The following is a 15,821-nucleotide window of genomic DNA, read 5'->3' as shown; positions in this document are numbered from 1 at the left end:
TTATATGATAAAAAAAATGCTATAATAACAATGAGAATAAATGAATTTTACTAATTTTATAACTTGACGGTGATACCATACATACATTCCACATTACTATAAATCTAATTCCTCCGTTTGGACTTTTTTAAGGGCTTTAATGTGACAGGATGATAATCTTGTACAATTTATTCCATTATAATAAATTCATTCATCATCATCTCAGCCATAGGACGTCCACTGCTGTAATGCTTTCCATGTTGCCCGATGGGGCAGCAAGGTTCTGGAGTGGAGGCCGGGTACTGGAATACGCAGCGTGGGACGTCCACCCACAAGGTGGACCGACAACATCACGCAGGCCGCTACCAACCAGGCAATAAATTCATTATTGCAGTGTAATTTCAAAATAATTCAACCATTATTTACAAAATCTTTATTTGGAAAACTTTTGTTTTACAATAGCTTTTGATAATTTCAAACACTAACAGAATTCCATGAATTGGTTAGCCTAGCCAGTATCCTTGAAGTTTTTTGCTGATTGTTATTGTGAATTTTCATGACAGTGAGCGAGACTTGCTTATGTCTGCTTTAGAATGAAATAATCACTCATAATCCCACACTTCTTCATCCACTGTCTGAAAAAAGAAAGAATATTATTTAAACACAATTATTACAATTACATAAACAGTTCATAAATAGAAACATTTACTTTATCCTATTGGTATTTTAAGTTTACATACAAAATGTTGATCATCAATATTATTACACAGTGAAAGAACTATGTGAAATAAATATAGGAAAGAAGGTGAAAGCTTATTTGTAGGAATAAAGATATTTTTCCTTTTATCAGGTGCTATTACTTATGAAAATCAAGATGTGCGGAGTATAGCTAATATTTTAGACTTTAGGTACTTACTTTGCTACTTATGAGTGTAACTTTATTTCTCAAATCTCAATAAACTTTCTGACTGCTTCATGTACGTTGAATAATTACTGTAAACCTCGCATTAAGGGATAGGTAGTGGAGTTCGGTTATTCTGTTAATTTTGAAGACTTCATTCTTTAATACTATCGGTATGATTAGGAATTCTTCATTGTTTTTCTTTAACTTGGTTATCTCTTCGTTTGATATTTTTCGTACTTTAGAAATATTAAAAATCGACTGGAAATATAAAAATACAATTTTATAAACACAAACAAATACAATCAAGCAGTCATGTAATGTCAACAAAATTGACATAACTTTTTTTAATGACGTTCTCACTGCTTTAAGATATGTGTTTTAGCCGAATTAATAGCAGAAATGAACGAGATTGAACGAATGAGCTAAAATATTTCAAGGTTGGCCAACATAATAACGCAAATTTTTCTTAATATGGCAACAATTGGGTTATCACGCGATAGCGGTCGATAGACTTTTCTATCGATGGTCCCATGTTAGGGAAAATGATAAAATTATCTACGTGATCGAAAATTGTCTTATCATATCATGTCATTGTCGATGCGCGCATCTTAGGCCTACTGGTCATAAGTTCTGTCATATGATAATAACTTTTGAATTTTGAATGAAGGCGACGACGTTGCATTGCTACGCGCCAAAGCAGATTTTCGTTGTACTGAAAAAGTTTAGTTTATCTTTTCATTAAATGATAGGTATAGGTGTACCAGCAGGGCTAAGATGCGCGCCGTGATAAACTGCTATCGCGGCGTTATATCGATTTTGACGTCACTATATCGTTTTATCTACCGGCGCTAACATGGCACCCCGAAAATTATCATGTCATCTGTCAAAATGTGATAGTGATAGATTTGTTTTTTTTTTTGTGATAAACCTGGCTAGCCCTAACATGAAGCGCTAACTATATCATATTTTGACATCACGATAGGATAGGATGTGGTGTTTTTATCGTCCTCGATCCTTGCCCACGATAGCAAGACGATAGGAGATTAACTTTTTTGCAAGCTACTTTAACTCTATTTATTTATCATTTATAATGGTAAATGACATTTTACGACTAATTTGAGGCTAGTAAAATTCAAAGAAGGGAATCTAGCACCTTTGTGATACTTTTACTTCTAGGTGGAGATTGAGTTCTAGTTCAAGAGTTTATCAGTGTGAGGCGAATCTTGCGACAGTTTATAATCGCTAGCTGCAAAATCTTAGTGCTCCCACAGTCCCACCCACATATTAATTATTACATTACCTACCTTGTAAAATAACCATTACTTACCTACTTAGGTAGGCAGTCAACAGTACATCAGACAATACATATTAAGTTGCAAATGTCGTGAGATACCCCACAGTGTTTAGCTTAATTTAAGTACCTACTGTCATCTGTACATAATCTTGTAAAATTATTGAAAATGGGGCGGAATGTGGTGACCGAGCTTCTTGTGTCTACATCAAACAGTGGCAAAGTTATTGTCAGAAATTAGCATTGGGTGGGATGTGTAATCAAACTTGCTATAATAGCAATGAGAATAAATGAATTTTACTAATTTTATAACTTGATGGTGATACCATACATACATTCCACATTACTATCAATCTAATTCCTCCATGTGGTCTTTTTTAAGGGCTTTAATGTGATAGGATGATAATCTTGTACAATTTATTCCATTATAATAAATTCATCATCATCTCAGCCATAGGACGTCCACTGCTGAACTTAGGCCTCCCCCAATGCTTTCCATGTTGCCCGATGGGGCAGCAAGGTTCTGGGGTGGAGGCCGGGTACCGGAATACGCAGCGTGGGACGTCCACCCACAAGGTGGACCGACGACATCATAATGGTAGCAGAAAGGCGCTGGACGCAGGCAATAAATTCATTATTGCAGTGTAATTTCAAAATAATTCAACCATTATTTACAAAATCTTTATTTGGAAAACTTTTGGTTTACAATAGCTATTTATAATTTCAAATACAAACAGAATTCCATGAATTGGTTAGCCTAGCCAGTACCCTTGAAGTTTTTCTTGCTGATTGTTATTGTAAATTTTCATGATAGTGAGCAAGACTTGATAATGTCTGCTTTAGAATGAAATAATCACTCATAATCCCACACTTCTTCATCCACTGTCTGAAAAAAGAAAGAATATTATTTAAACACAATTATAAATATTACAATTACATAAACAGTTCATAAATAGAAACATTTACTTAATCCTATTTGTATTTTAAGTTTACATACAAAATATTGATCACAGTATTATTACACGGTGAAAGAACTATGTGAAATAAATATAGGAAAGAAGGTGAAAGCTTATTTGTAGGAATAAAGATATTTTTCCTTTTCTCCGGTGCTGTTACTTATGAAAATCAAGATCTGCGGAGTATAGCTAATATTTTAGACTTTAGGTACTTACTTTGCTACTTATGAGTGTAACTTTATTTCTCAAATCTCAATAAACTTTCTGACTGCTTCATGTAAGTTGAATAATTACTGTAAACCTCGCATTATGGGGTAGGTAGTGGAGTTCGGTTATTCTGTTAATTTTGAAGACTTCATTCTTTAATACTATCGGTATGATTAGGAATTCTTCATTGTTTTTCTTTAACTTGGTTATCTCTTCGTTTGATATTTTCCGTACTTTAGAAATATTAAAAATAAGACTGGAAACATAAAAATACAATTTTAAAAACACAAACAAATACAATCAAGCAGTCATGTAATGTCAACAAAATTGACATAACTTTTTTTTAATGACGTTCTCACTGCTTTAAGATATGTTTTTTTAGCCGAATTAGTAGCAGAAATGAACGAGATTGAACGAATGAGCTAAAATATTTCAAGGTTGGCCAACATAATAACGCAATTTTTTCTTAATATGGCAACAATTCGGTTATCACGCGATAGCGGTCGATAGACTTTTCTATCGATGGTCCCATGTTAGGGAAAATGATAAAATTATCTACGTGATCGAAAATTGTCTTATCATATCATGTCATTGTCGATGCGCGCATCTTAGGCCTACAGAATCTCATGGCAAACAAAAATATTGGAAAAGTGTGTCTTTTGTATGGCTTTATTGTCACCTGTCAAAGTAAATCAAGTGAACTGTCAGTCGCTGCAGAAATTTTGTAATCTCTTCATGCCTATTTGTTATTTTTGTGAAAAAGTCGAAAAAGCTCAAGCAAGTCATATTGTTTTCAATGTGTATTATAAAATAAGGCATAATTCAAAGTCAATCTTTGATTTTAAAGCGCGTCGTTGAGTTGACAGTAAGTTGGAGTGAAATTGAATACATTTAGTTTATTACCTAACTGCGTCAGAAGGAGGGTTTTTTTTAAATATTATTCTTATAATATACTGTTTAAACAAAACGTGGGATTTTTTTAAATCTCAGGTCTTTTGAACACACATCAAAAGACCTGAGATTAAAAAAAATCCCACGTTTTGTTTAAACAGTAAGCGAAAAAAAAGTGACTTGAAAATGGAATACAAAATGATAAGGTATGGTAAATGATAAGTCTTTATCAATGAAGAAGCAGAAGTTCAATTTCATGTGTCCTCCATCTAGGCTAGTTTCCATCGTCGCTCAAAGTTTGGCTGCGGTCTCAAATTTGGGCTTAATTGAGGTATTTTTTGGGTGAGAGGCATAAGAACTAATGCCTTTTTTATCAAAAAATCATACTTAAAGGTAATCAACCAGGTACAAAGTATTTCCTTGTATGTTAGTCTGCCACTCTTTAGTAAGTCCCGAAATCCCCGCTTCGGCTCCCCTACTAACCATTCTAACCATTGTACACAGATAATATCTTACATGCAGCTTTTCATGTTACTACGTCACATTTTCAAAATCCGCGCGGAAAATCGCTCCTAGCGGAAGAGCGCACTTTGAGCTTGAATATTTCAGTCATTTTTAAAGATGTCAAAAAAGTAAAAATACAGTATTCATTCTAATTTTTTGTAGTTTTTTTTGGCATCTTCAACAAAAATTGTGCACCATGTCCATTTAGTATTGATTTATTTGTTTCTGTTTTCCGAGTTATTTATGCCCCTGCAGTGTATAGCGGAGAGTCATATCCTATTATTGGTTTAATAACTTTCAATTTATGTCCCTTAAGAAAATTTATTGCAGTTTCTTTTCTTAACTTTAATAAAACTTCATAAGTTCCGCTTTCTACTGTTTGAGGGCGCAATAAATTTTCCGACTAGGCTGTACATTATATTGTAATCTCATTTGAGTTTGGATCGTGAAAATAAAGAACGAGAATGTGTTGTATGTGTTCCACTTTTTTCATTGCCAAATTATAACCTTTTTAAAGTCGTGAAAAGCTCTAGGTACTGAAAGCCCTAAAAGATTTGAGTGTTTGTTTTTGAGTACCCTGGAATGTTTTATAAACTACCAAATAAGATTAAGGCATATTGTTCAGATTTGTAAACACTTAAATCTATTCAGTTTTACTTAGATTTACTCAAATGTTTAACTACTAGTTTCTATGTACATAATGCAGTGAGCAACTTCAAGTAAGTTCTTCAATTGCAACGTTCAGGAAACAGTAGAAGTTTGTTGTGTACCACTGCACTTTTATTACTTCCAAAGTAGTTATTCTGCTAAACCTTCTGTAAATTATGAAGTTGGGAATGTGGTTTCAAGAATGTTAATAGACTGCGAACTGTGTTCTGATGAATGCTACGGAAATGCTTGCACGGAGTTTGTGCTAATTTTCATAAACAAGATCCTGGCTGACGAGTTTGCGGAGTTCCAAGAATTAATTACGGCAACATGTGACAAATTCCCGTTTGATAAAATCTCGAAGTTGCTAAACAAAACGTTTTTGTTTTCGCTCCGCCCGGGCGCGCCCGTCCTAAGCTCGGTTCTAAAGAACACATACAAAACAGGTGTCTAATAAAGGGTTGGAAATTCGGTACAAAAATATTATCACTACCCGTTCCATCCTTCTGCAACTCTTGTGTAATCAGGCTCTACTAGAGCTTGACCTGGGATCATACAAAAAAGGTAAGTTAAACGGTTAGGTAGTCCAATGTCCGGTACATTGAAATTCGAAGTTAAGGATCGACATCTCTAGTGCAAAGCGAATGGCAGAATGACAAAGATAAATCCCTAAAATCAGTAGTCTTTTAAAGATACACCTTATTTGTTAGACCACCTTTTGGGTATTTTAATGAAGTTCAAACGCCTGAGAGAATGGATGTGTACCTATTTTTCTCTCAATAAGCTTTTTGCGAGTAATACAACATTCTGAACTAGTTCATACTTTGATAGATAAAAAGTTTTAAAGCCATTCCTAAGAGAAATCAAAAATTTTACTACAAAAATTTTGTTTTCTATTCCTAGCGGCAGTTTCTTCTTTCTTGCTTAAAAGGCTATTATTGTTTGGATTCATAGAAAAACTGTCTAGACTTAGTATTTCCCACGTGAAGCATCATCATCAATCTCAATCCTCGCACTACTAGACACAACATTACACTGATAACATCTGACGGATGTTGTCTTTGGCCCAGTTCCAAAACTCTTAAGAGAGATGAGAACTGATGGCACCAGAGATTCATAGCGGCGACGTGTTAGGAAACGTCGTAGGGGAATTTGCCTAAACACACCCTTGGGGGCGATCGCGGAAATGCACGTCATATTATGAGATGTGCGAATTAAAATTAGCGATGTATTGCCATGGGTATGGTGGAAGCGATATTCAATTTTAAGTCTGTGTTATCTTAAGTTAAAAAGGCATACAACTGTTTTGTCAGTACCATCGTAGCGATCTACAGGTAGGTGTTATTATGTACGAGTAGGTACGTGTCAATTGAATTTTTTAAACGAATGAGACCCATTAACACCAAATTCTTACACTGAAAAAAATGTTTGGTTACTGCTTACACAACAAAAGTGACCACCGAACTAAGTGTTAACTTTTGTTCCTCATTACCAAAGTGTTCGGTGGTCACTTTTGTTGTGTAAGCAGTAACCAAACATTTTTTTCAGTGTATAAGCTGTTTAGGCTTCCTGTTTCGGATCCATTACTATTCTTAGATGTAAGACAGATTATTGCATCAAGACAGTCAAATGATTATTGTGTCGATATGATTACAAAATAGGTTTTCGCTAAATCTCCGAAACATTAGGGACATTTATCACTTATAACAGTTTGTGGGGTATTGGATGTGTTTGTGTATGGGATAGGTGATGGTGTTTTCAAATTGATGGGTTACCAATTTCCAATAACAAATTGAAAATGAAAATATGACAATCTAAAAAGATCTTAAAATATGCATTTTGAATATGAACGAATAATTTAGATATTTAAACATAGCTTTTTTCTTATACAATTTACTTTGAAATCACTTCAACGCTCTAGAGTTTCTAACGTGAAAAGTAGTAGTTAGTATTGATTACTAACTTTGATCATCGACTTTCGCTGCTAACTTTACTGTAAGAAGATAAAATAGAACGTATTGTGGACATCCCAAAAACCTACTTAAGCAATGAATAGTACGAATTTTGCTTACAATGCAACGTGTCCTAAAACCGTCCTTTGTTACAATTGCTTCCTACAATGAAAGGTCGGACAAAAGACGTAATCATCAGCTTTTGTTTCAGCATTTTAAAATTGTGAGCACACCGTTCGTAAAAATGGGTCTTTATGAACTTATGCCAGAAGGTAATAAAGGTGCTGCGAAATTAAAAATACGTGCGAGGTTTTCTTTATTTGCTGTGGGACAATAGGCGTTTTGCATACGTATTCTTATTCATTTTCATTTTTATGAAGTATCTACTTACTTATAGCTGTTGATGTATTACAGTTGTTACTTACGCGTAGATATACTGAACACACTCTTTTAATCATCTTTGGTTCGTTCTTTTTAGCCAAATGCTACTTCGTCTGACCTGTACGGCTAGCACGAAAAACTTTCGAGTTCAAATCGTTTGCGTACTCGAATCGCCATCAAAAGATTTAGTAAGAAAACTACAACAGCTCCCTTGTGAACGTGTCGTAAAGTGAACTTAGTATGAGATGTGGTTGCACGAAACTTATTTTGAGAACCAAAATTGACACTTTATCGTTTAATTCGAAGATTGAGTATCGAATTTTATCGAATACGCAAATGATTCGAAAACGAAAGTTGTTCATGCTAGAGGTACTTGACAAAGGCCTCCACCATATTTTTTTCCATAACGACCGCTCCTTCGCTGCCCCCATCCAGGCTCTTCCCGCGATCTTCACCAGATCGTCGGTCCACCTAGTGGGGGGCCTTCTTTATACAATAGACAAGAAATTAGGGAGCAAAATTACGTCCACTCTTGTTCGTGCCGTTTGATACTCATTCCGGCTGTGTAGCTGTTAATGTATGTAAGTAGGTATTATTAGTTACATGCTAATGGTCAGTTTAAATTATGTGCATAATTCTTTAAACCAAAAGTATAGCTTCTTAAGTCCCAAAATCAAATGACTTTGCCTACGATACAGTCGGTAAGGCATGCTGTAATTCAGAGCTAACTTACTCTCAGACAAAAAGAACTTTAGAAGTAGGTACTCACGATTACCATAAAACAACTTGCCGTGTCCTCACGAGTGCTCTATGTTTCTAGAGTGAGTTTTAAGAGGCGTTTTATACTGCTACCGTAAACACCAAACTAAGGTAAGAGCAGTATCCCAAATGTCCATATATTTTCACGCGCCATATATTTTGTTGTAATCAACGGGAAATGTCGAGTTGAGAGTACACTTAGGCTAAAAAATATCTTCTGTGCCAGTGTGAACATAAATTTTATTTGTGCTGGAGGTAAAAGGATTGGTCTCAGTGCAAGACGTACGACAGGACGGGCTTCGTGCACTTTCTTGCAAGAGAAAATTATGTATTACTAGCGGCCGCCCGCGACTTCGTACGCGTGGATCTCGTTTTACCCCCCATTCATCTATCTTACGCGGTTCAGATTTTTTCATACAAATGTTTTTTCCCGCTAACTCCCGTTCCCGTGGGAATTTTGCAATAACCTGTTGTAACTAAGCTTCAAGTTTACTAAGGTACCTGCATGCCAAATTTCAAGAGTCTATCTTTCGCGGTTTAGATTTTTTCATACAAATGTTTTTTCCCGCTAACTCCCGTTCCCGTGGGAATTTTGCAATATCCTGTTGTAACTCAGCTTTAAGTTTACTAAGGTACCTGCATGCCAAATTTCAAGCGTCTAACTTAAGCGATTTAGATTTTTTCATACAAATGTTTTTTCCCACTAACTCCCGTTCCCGTGGGAATTTTGAAATATCCTGTTTTAACTAAGCTTTAAGTTTACTAAGGTACCTGCATGCCAAATTTCAAGCATCTAACTTAAGCGGTTTAGATTTTTCATACAAAAGGATTTTCCCGCCAATTCCCATTCCCGTGGGAATTCCTAAGTAGCCTATAACCTGCCCAGGAGTATGAAAAATAATTGTACCAAGTTTCGTTAAAATCCGTCCAGTAGTTTTTGTTTCTATAAGGAACATACAGACAGACAGACAGACAGACAGACAGACAGACAAAAATTTTACTGATTGCATTTTTGGCATCAGTATCGATCACTAATCACCCCCTGATAGTTATTTTGAAAATATATTTGATGTACAGAATTGACCTCTCTACAGATTTATTATAAGTATAGATGTAGCTTGCCGTGCTTGGGTTGGAAGAGGTGAATTCACTCTTAGTTCGGATTTTTAGAGAATCAAATCAAGAGTCGCATTTTTATGCAGGTGTCCATTACATTAGCGACTCTAGATGTTGATGGGTTTTTCGTACAGACGACAGCATATCAGACACACATTTTTTTGCTGCAAAATAGCTCCCGTTATAACAAAATAAGATGCTGTATGTATATCTTAATATGTCGTCGCCTGTACAATCTCCTTCTTTAAAGAACATGGTTATCTGTGCTATTACTACAGATTACCAATAAGTTTTATATTACCCACATTGAATACTTCAGTTAGTCGTTAAAAAAATAAACAAAAAACATATTCATAGACAATGCTTTAGCATTAAAGGTGACGAATAAGGCTGAGTTGCACCACCTTATTTTAACTGTAACAAACTTCAAAAGTCTGTCAAAATCCATACGAAAACACCGGTTATAGTTATAGTTACGGTTAAAGTAAGATGATCAACCTATGTATCAGCAAATCCGCGAAAGCAGCTCAACTTTCATCACCAAATTATGCTTTAATTAGCACTCCAAGCCACTCAAACTATCAAAACATTAATGTAAACGTTTCCTTATCCTCGTTAAACTTATACCAATGAGAAAACTTCAGGGTTGTGTCTTATAAACTAGGCTGCCCTTTAGTTCGAGTTTGTTACTTTGAAATTGGAGAGCTCTTAAACCTGCAAAAGTGTAACATTTACTCATTAACGGCGTCTCAGTGGGTCGCGATACTTTTCAAACAAGGGTGGAGTTACACTGAATTTGTGATCCGCCCATTCTATGTGCTTACCATGAGTTTACGTTAGGTGTGCTCGCTAGGGACTGCGTAAAAATATCATTAATGTATGACAAATTGTACAACGCCCCTAGCGGCTACTTTCACGAGCTAAAATCTTCATAGATTTTTTTGATGCACTCGCTAGGGAGTAATCCTAAAGTAAACTCATGGTAAGCACAGATCTTTTCCGGTATAGCGCGCGGCAAGACGTGGTAGCAGCAAGCCTAATGGATTGGGCCTTTTAAATATGTAACAATGTAGGATCAAGAAGGCTAGTACTTAGTAAATAAAAAATGTAGGTGCATTGATATAATTACCTATTTGAGATTTTTTACAGTAAATTGATGAATCGAACTTTTAATTTTAATACACATAATAATTTATTTAGTTTTACTTCAAAAATGAAAACCTATCACAGTAATCTGAGTAATGAAAGATACCTAAGTAAGGTAAGAAGTCTATAAATAATAGACATTTTTATTACAGTGTCTCGAAATTGATTCCATTCAACAAAATAATTGAAATGTCTGGAATTTTCCGAGACAAGGTGATATGACTGTAGTAGGTCGTTGTCATTGTCACTCAGGGTGCAAATCATGAGGCTGGGACTTACAATATGGTTCTGGGTTCGATTCCCAGTAAAGCTCATAACTATGTTTAATCTTGGTTAGGCGACTGTAGGCTTGATTGACTGAAAAAAAAAAGATTCCGTGCTTCAGAAGACACTTGAAACCAAATAACGTTTTCAAGACTTTAAATTGTATATTCGTTCAATAACAAATTAAAGTCTTTGTACTTTTCAATTACTAATGTGTAGTTTCAAAAAGCACATTCGGATATTTAAAGTCAATATAATTTTTGTTCAGTTTGAATTGAGATTGTTTTATTATACTTTTGAAAATGTAAAAGCAATCGCAACGTTTGATTAAACGTAAACAAGTAAACCACAAGTAAATCCGTAAAGTTTCGTTTCATTAATATTTCTGAATCCTTGTTTAATTCAATTCTGGATTGTGTGCTTTTAAATTGAATGATTTTGTTTGGTGGTTGGTTTAATCAATATGGCATTACTGGTTTAATTAATTATACAGCTTGAAATGGTTCGTCAATTGGCATTATTTTGCATCGTCTTTTGTTTGACGACCACATTACCAACATTACTGTGTTTGAGATTTCTGATTGAACAATGATGTCGTTTGGTATTTGGCAACTGCATTTTACTTGCTTTGTAGGTTATTCACACATACAAATCTAGCCCTGCAATTGGACTACGTCGATTCAGACTGACTCTACAGCACCCTCAGACGACTCGTAACGTACGAGTTACGTGACATGACGGGCTAGTTACTGCACTGCGCGAATGCAATCTATGGTGAAGCGGACGTGTCTGGAGGATTGCTTTGCTTTGTACCTACTCTATAAAAGTCACTAATATTACATTGTCAAGATACCTAGATGTACAGCGAAATTAACAAATTGAATATAATACAGCACATCAGACTGTATAATAGCCAAGTAGGTAGAAATTACAGTAGAATCCTTTTAGTACGACCGTTAATGACCGACCGCTTTTAGCAACGCATATTTTTGATTTGGTTGGTTGATTTGTTGAAAAAATTAAATAACGTAAAAAAATACTTCTTTAGTACGACGCGACGTCCGGAAGTACGACGTAATATGAGCGTCATTATAATCGGATTCTACTGTACTTAGGAATTATCAGTATTTAGCATGATGTTCCATCGGCTTTAGTCTTTTTATAAGGTCAGGAATAGATATTTACTTAGAGAGAATGAAGGTCAAACATAATCACGATGTTACTAACGCACTTCGTCATCATAACGCCTTACAATTAGGTTCATCGTTAGATTTAATCCGCCACCGTTGCTGTCAAACCATTTGACTTGCAAATACGCGCCCCAGGCCTGTATAAAGCGGAATTTTTGGATGAGTTTCTTAGATATCTTCATTGTGAAAGAAATTGCTTTGAAATATAATGTACCTGCACAGGGAAGTAATAGGCTTTTTTGCATTTTCTGACGAAGGACATTCGTGTATGAATACGGTAGGCTCAATATTGTAAAGCTAGATTACTAACCTTTAAGTTTAAGGCCTTCCATTCACTTGGGAGATGTTGGGAGATGTCTTCACTTATATGAAGAGGAAAGATTTGACTGTTTGCTTTTTCGTATTGAAGGCTCTCAAAGTAATGGACCGATTAAAAAAAACACAATTAGGATCCTACAACAGCCCTAATGAAAATATACAGACGTCCGCTGGGCAAGCTAGTTGGTTTTTATAGACAGTTGGCACAGTCATTTGTCTTGTATCAGCAATTATTAGTAGACATTTTTATTACTTCTTATGCTAAAAGTTAAGACTGCTGAAACTACTTAAAGGCATATTTTTTTGTAGGTAATAAACGGAATATTTCGCGAATAATATACGGGAAAACGTCCACAACCACTTGTTTTTGATGTTACCTTACTGTATCTATTTCAGTTACGTTCCCGATGTCAGAGCCTCTTAACCGACAGCAAATGACGTGGACGATAATGGGTATCGCATCGACTTAAGGAATTTGCGGGTAAATTGATCCGATCGCGACAGGGGATTACGTTGAAATAGGGAAAATAATTCGTTTAGACTCGAAAAAATGGGAGATTTATTAAAGTAAAGCTATCTGGCTGAAGCTTAAAATGTAGAGGTCAGAATTAGAATAAATCATTATTCATTTAGGTAAAGTCAATCTGGGTGACTGGCCAACAGTATAACATAAGCTCAAAATATTATTGCGAATTTTTTATTTTTCAAACTAACTTTGTGAACAATGAGTCACATTATACAAAACTTGTTTACTTTTAATTTACGTTTTCTGTAATTTCTTTTGATTTTCTCGTAATTAACATTTCATTTCATTTGAGTTCAACAACTTCGAACTTAAAGCTCTAATTTAAAACTTCCGCTAACTAACTTCTCATTGGCTGTATTTTCTGTCAAATATTTACTAAAGTAGTAAAGTCGGAGTAATAAGGCTTATCGTTGTAGGTTTAAGAAACCCTTGAACGGAATTCGGAACCCTTCTAATTAGTCTGTAGACTGACTGAAACATAGTTAAGGTAGATCAGCCAGAATCTTGTAAATTGTCTTTCAACGTGGGTTACTCATAAATAATCATACGAGTAACAAGCAAAAATTCGTTGTTACTGCGTGTCTAGTATGCATTTTGTCTTCTAGCAAGACATCGAGTACGAGAAAGTAGATGAAATATTTTGCCTTAGGGTTGATGTCTTTACGTACCCCATATCCATAAAATCAAATTAAATATTCTTCTATAATAATTTGGCACCGCAACTCGTTTGGCTGGCGCGGCAGCGTGATTCATCATCATCATCATTTCAGCCATAGGACGTCCACTGCTGAACATAGGCATCCCCCAATGATTTCCACAATGGCCGATTGGTGGCGGTCTGCATCCAACACCTTCCTGCTTCCTTTTGTATGGACGTCGGTCCACCTTGTGCATGGACGTCCTACGCTGCGCTTTCTGGTACGTGGTCTCCACTCCAGAACCTTGCTGTCCCATCGGCAGCATGTGCCCTGCCCATAATTATGTAGGCAGTGTGATTATGTAGGAAAAATCCTCTATCTACCTCAGGCATTTAGAGAGAGTGGTGCTCCTAAAGTTGACATTGAACAACTTGATGATGAAAAATAAAGCTGATAATTAGATGGCTGTTCTTTCAAAAGCTGTAGTGTTAGACGGAGCTGAGACTGTGGTATGAAAAGATAACATTGTCTTCAGTTTTCACTCTGAGAATGAATCCACTACCACTACCAGCTTTTGCTAACAAATCCTCATTTAATTACAGTATTATTCTAGGATCAAGAAATATTTGATTTGTACTGATCTAGATAGATCTAGTGTTAGAACATTAATACTAGTTGAATACTTATTCATATCAAAGTTTTCCGAATACTTTTGACTCCTAATATTGTAAAGGTTGTGTTCATTCATTTCGTTCGTTCGTTTTAGCCAAATGACGTCCACTGCTGGACAAAGGTCTTCCCCAAGGTTTCCATAACATCCGGTACCCGCGCCTTTCCGTATGAAGTTCCATTCCGTATGATGATGTTATGAAAAGTTGTTATAATATCCTCAGGCAAAGGAAAAATTAACCTAACTATCCGTTATGCCTCGATGCAATAAATCCTAAAAGTTTTGAGTGCAAATGCACTAATCAGGTAAATTACTTTTACCAAAACCAATCATTGCATTCAGGTCATAGGGTATTAACCGTGCAGGGAATTACTTGAAACTACCTGAGTAGTTACATGCAGGCTTGCTTGAGGTAATGGTCACTTATCAAAACAATTTGAGCGCGGGCTGCGGGCTTGGCATGTTAGACATGACGTAACTTCGGTTGATATGCTATTAACTCTAATGCAGTTTTGACATGGAATCTTTGAGTATGGACTAGGTATAGAACCGCAAGGTGTATCATCTTGTTATAGTTGTAACAAAAAACAATAATTTTGAAAATAAAAGATTGAAACGCCCGTTCACAACGATGCTTGCTTAAGTGAAGCAGGAAATAGAACGCACAGCGTTGAATAGAGCTGTGTGTGTGATTGGTTCGTGTGTCACCCTGCGCGTCCAAGTGCACTGTGAGACCTCATAGTAATGTTTGTGAATACGGGCGTAAGACTCGACTGAGTCTACGTGGAGATACCTAATAAAAAACTGGGTCTTGCAGAAATAAGAACACTTTGGTGATCGTAGATCAAAAAATATAACAATTAATAGGTACAGTGCACAATTTATCCAAAAGCCAATAAGGAGTGAATGGAGTAAAGTAACTTATCTGATAATTACAATACGATTACAAATAACAGAACACACAGTGCATTATTTAATGACTACTCTACACTGTTAAAAGCTTAGGTACGGGTTAAAGGTTAGGTATTCATTCAATTATAATATCATTAAAATAAGACTGAAGTTTCAAATATCACTTTTTTAAACATTTTACTCTTTGCATTTCGATTTGGATTATTAAAGTGCAATCCAAATTATTAATAAGTTCTATGGCTAACTTTTTACTCATCTCAAAGATGAAAATGCAGCGAGTTTCATTTTAAATTTTATGCATTAGTAATTTTGCAGCATCGGCAATCTTCTCTAATTTGCTGATGAATTTTAACCATAAGAAGATGTTCAGTTTTTCTGATATAACGAGATTAAAGACTGACTCCTTTTTTTTTTCGAAAATAACTCTAACATGCAAGAGAAACATGCACAGGGGACTATTAGTTCTCGAGGTATAGTTTTTTAGGAAAATTTATTTGTCATTTTCGAGCCATAGTTTTCACATTCACTTCAATGAAACCGAAACAAAGTATAAGATAATACAATTAAAT

At 35.4% G+C, this 15,821-nt stretch overlaps 1 long non-coding RNA gene across 1 annotated transcript; it reads right to left on the bottom strand.

Moving 5' to 3' along the window:
• Positions 1-397: 397 nt before the first annotated feature.
• Positions 398-1,501, bottom strand: LOC135075900 (uncharacterized). Its single transcript, XR_010258145.1, has 2 exons — positions 896-1,501; positions 398-614 (listed from the first exon to the last, which is right to left on the bottom strand). It is a non-coding gene; the product is annotated as an uncharacterized LOC135075900 (long non-coding RNA).
• Between the last annotated feature and the right edge of the window lie 14,320 nt (positions 1,502-15,821).

The sequence above is a fragment of the Ostrinia nubilalis genome, chromosome 11 (genome assembly GCF_963855985.1).
Source record: "Ostrinia nubilalis chromosome 11, ilOstNubi1.1, whole genome shotgun sequence".
Taxonomy (NCBI): Eukaryota; Metazoa; Arthropoda; class Insecta; order Lepidoptera; family Crambidae; genus Ostrinia; species Ostrinia nubilalis.
The sequence above is the reverse complement of the archived record's forward strand: the minus strand, read 5'-3'. Positions and strand labels throughout refer to the sequence as shown.